The sequence below is a fragment of the Pseudophryne corroboree genome, unplaced genomic scaffold (genome assembly GCF_028390025.1).
Source record: "Pseudophryne corroboree isolate aPseCor3 unplaced genomic scaffold, aPseCor3.hap2 scaffold_647, whole genome shotgun sequence".
Taxonomy (NCBI): Eukaryota; Metazoa; Chordata; class Amphibia; order Anura; family Myobatrachidae; genus Pseudophryne; species Pseudophryne corroboree.
In genome coordinates, this window is record NW_026970236.1 from 312,752 (window position 1) to 320,000 (window position 7,249).

The window sequence follows — 7,249 nt, forward strand, 5'->3', positions numbered from 1 at the left end:
ACAGTGACCGAACACGGGGTGGTGACACTGTGACAGAACACGGGGGTGTGACATAGTGCCAGAACACGGGGGGGTGACATAGTGCCAGAACACGGGGGGTGTGACATAGTGACAGAACACAGGGAGGGGGGGGTGACAGTGACAGAACACGGGTGTGTGACACAGTGACAGAACACGGGGGGGGCGACACAGTGACAGAACACGGGGAGGTGACACAGTGACAGAACACGGGGAGGGGGGGGTGACAGTGACAGAACACGAGGGGGGGGTGACACAGTGACAGAACACGGGGGGTGACACAGTGACAGAACACGGGGAGGTGACACAGTGACAGAACACGGGGAGGGGGGGGTGACAGTGACAGAACACGGGGGGGGGGGTGACACAGTGACAGAACACGGGGGGGGGTGACACAGTGACAGAACACGGGGGGGGGTGACACAGTGACAGAACACGGGGAGGGGGGGTGACAGTGACAGAACACGGGTGTGTGACACAGTGACAGAACACGGGGGGGGGTGACACAGTGACAGAACACGGGGGGGTGACACGGTGACAGAACACGGGGGGGGGGTGACACAGTGACAGAACACGGGGAGGTGACACAGTGACAGAACACGGGGAGGTGACACAGTGACAGAACACGGGGAGGTGACACAGTGACAGAACACGGGGGGTGTGACACAGTGACAGAACATGGGGAGGTGACACAGTGACCGAACACGGGGTGGTGACACTGTGACAGAACACGGGGGGTGTGACATAGTGCCAGAACACGGGGGGGTGACATAGTGCCAGAACACGGGGGGTGTGACATAGTGACAGAACACGGGGAGGGGGGGTGACAGTGACAGAACACGGGGGGGGGGCGACACAGTGACAGAACACGGGGAGGTGACACAGTGACAGAACACGGGGAGGGGGGGGGTGACAGTGACAGAACACGAGGGGGGGGTGACACAGTGACAGAACACGGGGGGTGACACAGTGACAGAACACGGGGAGGTGACACAGTGACAGAACACGGGGAGGGGGGGGTGACAGTGACAGAACACGGGGGGAGTGACACAGTGACAGAACACGGGGGGGGGGTGACACAGTGACAGAACATGGGGAGGTGACACAGTGACAGAACACGGGGGGGTGTGACATAGTGACAGAACACAGGGGGGGTGACATAGTGCCAGAACACGGGGGGTGTGACATAGTGACAGAACACGGGGGGGGGGGTGACAGTGACAGAACACGGGGGGGGTGACACAGAGACAGAACACGGGGGGGGTGACATAGTGACAGAACACGGGGGGGTGACAGTGACAGAACACGGGGTGGGGGTGACACAGTGACAGAACACGGGGGGGTGACATAGTGACAGAACATGGGGGTGACATGGTGACAGAACACGGGAGGGGTTGGTACAGCGAAAGCTAAAGATCTCTCCCCCAAACCTAAAAACAGTCTGACGCCACTGCCCGCACACACAAATATACACACACTATCACACACACACACACTTTCTTTCACTTTTCCCATTAACTTACTGTTCTGGCTGGCAGTGGCAGGAAGGATGGATCTGTAGCAGTCTGGCTCTTGTCTCGTGTAGCTCCGCCCCCTGAGGTCCCGTGTAGCCCCGCCCCCTTACCGACACGTAGCCCCGCCCCCTTCTCGGCTGAACACAGCCGTTGTCACTGGGGACTCTGGAGGAGGGAGGAGGCTGCTACAACGCAGCAGCAGCAGGGGGGAGAGGCGCCGCTGGCAGCTTGGAGGTACTGCAGTGCAGAGCAATGACAAGCAGCTCAGCCGGTCGGGCCGCTTTACATTGCTCGCTGGTGGGAGCAGAGCCGGCCATAGGCATAGGCAAACTAGGCAATTGCCTAGGGCATTTGATATGCCTAGGGGCATCAGCAGCTTCTGCTGATTAAAATGATATGCAGCATGCCTATATTCTGTGTGTAGCATTTCATATGCAGATACAGCCACAGTCTCGCACAGTATATAGGCATGCTGCATATCATTTTAATCAGCAGAAACTGCTTGTGCATCCCAGCCACATAGCAATGCAAATAAGATGCATTTTCATAAAAAAAATGTGCCCGACGTTTGCATTGATGCAAGATTTATGAGGACACATCTGTATCCAAGCAGAGGCAGAGGTCACAGTGTTAGTGGCAGAGTGAGTGCTGTGTGCATGTGAGTGGGTTGGTTGTGCAGTAGTGTTCAGAATATGTGTAAGGATCATTAGGTGTGTTATGTAAAAATGCATTAATAATGTGCAACATATGTGTAAGGGGCACTATGTGTGTCATTATGTGTATAAGGGCATTAATAATGTGCGGCATATGTGTAACCGTACTACTGTATGTGTCGTTATGTGTATAGGAGCACTAATAATGTGCAGCAAATGTGTAGGGGGCACTATGTGTATCATTATGTGTATAAGGGCATTAATAATGTGCGGCATATGTGTAGGGGACATTGGCCCTCATTCCGAGTTGATCGGTCGCAAGGCGAATTTAGCAGAGTTACACACGCTAAGCCTACGCCTACTGGGAGTGTATCTTAGCTTCTTAAAATTGCGACCGATGTATTCGCAATATTGCGATTACAAACTACTTTGCAGTTTCTGAGTAACTTCAACCTTACTCTGCCTGTGCGATCAGTTCAGTGCTTGTCGTTCCTGGTTTGACGTCACAAACACACCCAGCGTTCGCCCAGCCACTCCTCCGTTTCTCCAGCCACTCCTGCGTTTTTTCCGGAAACGGTAGCGTTTTCATCCACACGCCCATAAAACGCCGTGTTTCCGCCCAGTAACACCCATTTCCTGTCAATCACATTACGATCGCCGGAGCGATGAAAAAGCCGTGAGTAAAAATACTATCTTCATTGTTAAATTACTTGGCGCAGTCGCAGTGCGAATATTGCGCATGCGTACTAAGCGGATTTTCATTGCGATGCGATGAAAAATACCGACCGATCAACTCGGAATGAGGGCCATTATGCGTAAAAGGGTATTAATAAAGGTTGTCATAATTTGTAAGGCACATTATGTTTATAAGGACATTAATAATGTGTCTCATATGTGTTAGGGGCATTACTGTGTGGCATTATGTGTTTAAGGTGCTCAACTATGTGGCGTTGCGTATAGAAAGGGCACTACTGTGTCGTCTAATGTGAATAAAGAGCAATAGGGTGTGGTGTAATGTGAATAAGGAGCAATTCAGTGTGATGTAATGTGAATAAGGGGCTCTACTGTGAGGAGTAACGTTTATAAGGTAAAGTGATACTACTGTGGGATGTAATATGAATGATGGAAACTATCGCATGATCAAATGTGAATAAAGTGCAGTACTGTGTAGTGTAATTGGAATTGGGGTTACTATTGTGTGGCCATGCCCCTTGCCAGCAAAAACACACCCCTTTTTGGGCTGTGCGCCAAATGTGCGAACTGTTCCTATTTAAAATATAGGGGGTACAAATACCAAAATAAGGACTGCTATGGATGAGGGGTGATGGTGCTGGGAAAGAAGTGCAAGGTCAGAGGCGGAACCAGCAGTGGTGCTAGGGGGCACCAGCCAAAATCTTGCCTAGGGCATCATATTGGTTAGGGCCGGCTCTGGGTGGGAGGCAGTGGGCCGGGCAGGATCGTTTTGCGGGCCGCATCCGGCCCGCGGGCCGTATTTTGCCCACCCCTAGTCTACAGTATAGTGCTAGATACACATAATGTCTACAATAGTGCAGTGCCAGATAGAGATGACATGCCCCCCAGCAGTGCCAGCTACACATGATATGCCCCTCAGCAGTGCCAGATACACATGTCCCCACAGTGCCAGATACATAAATGCCCCCACAGTGCCAGATATGCCCCCACAGTGCCTGCTGTGCCGGCGATGAGGGAGGGGGAGTGCTGTGGGCCGCGGGCGGACTAAAGCTAAACTATTCAGTGTGGCAGACGTTGCACAGAGCAGTTTAGGCTGTTAGCAGGCTGGCTCCAGGCTTGAACATGGCGGCGCCCATTAAGTGTGGCGCCATGCGCGGCGGCTCAATTCGAACATGCCTGGAGCCGGACCTGTTTCAACCTTTTGTATCTATCGACCTAATGTATGTCGACCATATGGTGCCGATCTGTTGACTGTTGACCAATACATTGACGCTCTATCATCGGGATACAAAAATATGAATGTACAGTATATTAGGTTAATCTGTACAAACACAAACAAAATGCATTGTTTGCTAACAATCTTAAGTGTATCTCTGGCAAACTGAAATGTTGCTTCGTCTATGCTAATTGGCTTTATACTAGATTTAAGCGTTTCTCTAGATGGTGCCAGGTTTTCAGCTCTACAGGGCTACAGCACCAGTTTCCAGCTCCAGCCGTCATGAATCAGTAACTCAGGATGTCCGGCAAAGCAGTGCTGCTGAGGCCGGTAAAACTTCAAGCAAGGGCACAGCCGCCGGCTTCAACACACCCAGAAACCGGGTGCCGACACTGGTTTTCTGTAACGCTCCCCGTTGCTGCCCCCACTTGCAGAATGTCAGTTAGAAAATTGAAACAAGTTAATTGGTAAAATTGGGTTATCTGTTACCAATGGACTCATTGGAAACTTTTTTTTAAGAGCCGCTAGTACAAGAGGGACGCAAGTTTTTTGTAAAGAGTTGTAACTAGTGTATCAATCATAAAAAAATAAAAATAAATATATTTATATATAATAGGTGAATAAATGCGGATTAGATAAATGAAAGTAATTAAAAAAAAGTTAAGATGGCAATAGAGGTTAGATTGTTCACTTTCAAGTATGGGATACGGTCGTTAGGTCGACCCATCTTAAGTCGACAGTCATTAGGTTGCATTGGCATTAGGTCGACATGCATTGGGTCAACCCATCTTAGGTCGACTTTGGCATTAGGTCGAGCTAAGTTGGGTCGACCCAACACCCATACCCTCAAGTACAAGGCTTATGCTCGTTCATGAAATTAGGAGGCATTGTCACGCCTGAGGGTTGAGGATGACCTGGGGAAGCCGCAGGCGTAGGGGCTGACGTATATATGTGAACCTGGGTGGCAGTATGGGATTCCGGAACATACAGGGTACCCTTAGCACAGACGCCCCGAAGGCGTGACCAAGACGACAGAGGTGTAAAAATCAAGTTCTTTATTGTGCACACAGTTCAATAATCACAACGGCAGTTAGGTGAAAGAACCAATGCTCAGGAATTAGAATTCAGTGTAATTATAGCAGCACAGTTCCTCAGAGACGGTAGTAACAAGTGTAGAACGATATCAATATGGCACAGTCTTGGAAGACACTGAGATGGTATTGTCCATAGATGTTAACAGCTAACCACTGTACTGACGAAATGAACTTATACTGACCAGAGGATGACTCACTGGAAGCTGGAGTCAATGGAAGAGCACCGAGGTAGGTTGAGAGCTGGAGGACTGCTGAGGATGCTGGGTGAACTGGCACAGATGGTGGTGACAGAGTTCGATGCTGAGACTCCGATGATGACAGAGTTCGATGTTGTGACACCGATGGTGATCTGAAGGCGATGTAGGAACACAGCTGGTGACTGGAAACGATGTAGGAACACCGCTGAGAACTGGAGACGGTGAAGGAACACTGCTGGTAACATGAGGCAATGTGGAAACACCGCTGAAGTCAGGCAGCACCGCAGGATGGTAACTGGTGTGAGGTCTCTTTAAGTGGAGCAAGGTCACAGGAGCTGGAATACCTGGAGACAGCAAGCAGGAACAACCACAGACTGCAGAGACATCCAACACTGGGTTAGACAACCACAGCATTGACAACAGGAAGCCTTGGTTCACGATACTTATACCTGCTGGGAAGCAGGGATTGGCTGAGCAATCAGAGAGGATTCTGTGTACAGCGGATTGGCTGTGGAGAGTCATGTGATTAACTCAAACATGGCTGCACCCATGTTTGGCTCTGGAGGGAAAAGTCTGTGCATGTGGAAACTTGTAGTAATGGCAGCGGCAGAGGCCGCGGAGAGCAGGAGAAGCCATCCGCTAGAACAGGAGGGACATGCTGGATAGCTGTCATGTCAGCATCACCGGTATCACTGAAGAGACACAGCGGAGATGCCGTGCAGCGCGCTGCACGCAGTCAGCGCAGATGGAATCCATGCTTGGAGCGCAGGGACAGTCTCAGAAGGCACTTGGATGGTAAGCAAGTGTGTTTATTTATCCGTATCGTGACAGACACATTTTCCCAGTCTGGGTCATCAGTACTTAATTAATGCTATACTATGTAGACACCCCGCGCACGTGAAATGGTGTGCTCCTGCAGTAGACTTGTTTGTGAAGGCATAAAACGGATAGAGGGGCACTGATTTAGATTATTTGCTAATGAAATGACTTGCCGGAAGGAGCTAGCTGAGTTTGTAAAGGGGATTATTGTAGGTTGCGCAGTGTTATGTTTCCAGGGCGACGCTGGACTGGTATACAGAAAATTCGGTAATACGGATGGATTGGCCAGCTCAGAGTCCAGATCTTAACACCATTGAGAACCTCTGGGATGAATTGGAGTGACGGATGCGTTCCAGAATGTCTTGACCTTCTTCAGTGTCTCAGTTGGTCACTTGAGGAGGAATGTCTGAAAGCTCAATAGTATTTTTATCATTTTAAATAGAGATGTGTGGGTTCTGATTTACCCGGATCTCAAAACGGCATCTTATTGGCTATCCAGCTGTTTTGGATAGCCAATAAGAAAAATCAGGATAAATCCGAACTTGCGCTAATTTAGCGTTAAGACTTGAGTAAATCCGAACCCGCACATATCTAATTTTAAATTGTTTCTGTCTATTATCATTCTGTTAAATTGCATGATGCTGTGGTCATTATCGTTTATCTGCACCAATAAACTGTATTTGTACATTTATATATTCACTGACAGACACTTGTCAATCAGACTAGCGTAACATTGTGCCAATCTTAATAAAACGATACTTCTTTTATTGGTCTTCTGTTGTAGAGTTTTTTCATAAAATTCAGATAATATGCTCCATATTCCGACGCGTTTCGGAAACTCTCCCTTCCTCAAGGCAAGGATACTGCCTTGAGGAAGGGAGAGTTCCCGAAACGTGTTGGCATTTGTGACAGGAGTGCTATCCTTGGGTGGAAGGCTGACCAGACGGACTCAGAGCTTGGACCTTGGAGACAGGTTCCAGAGCCAGTAATCCCTTATGTGTACCTCCACCTATACCATCTGTTTTGTTATTATTTTTAATGAGAT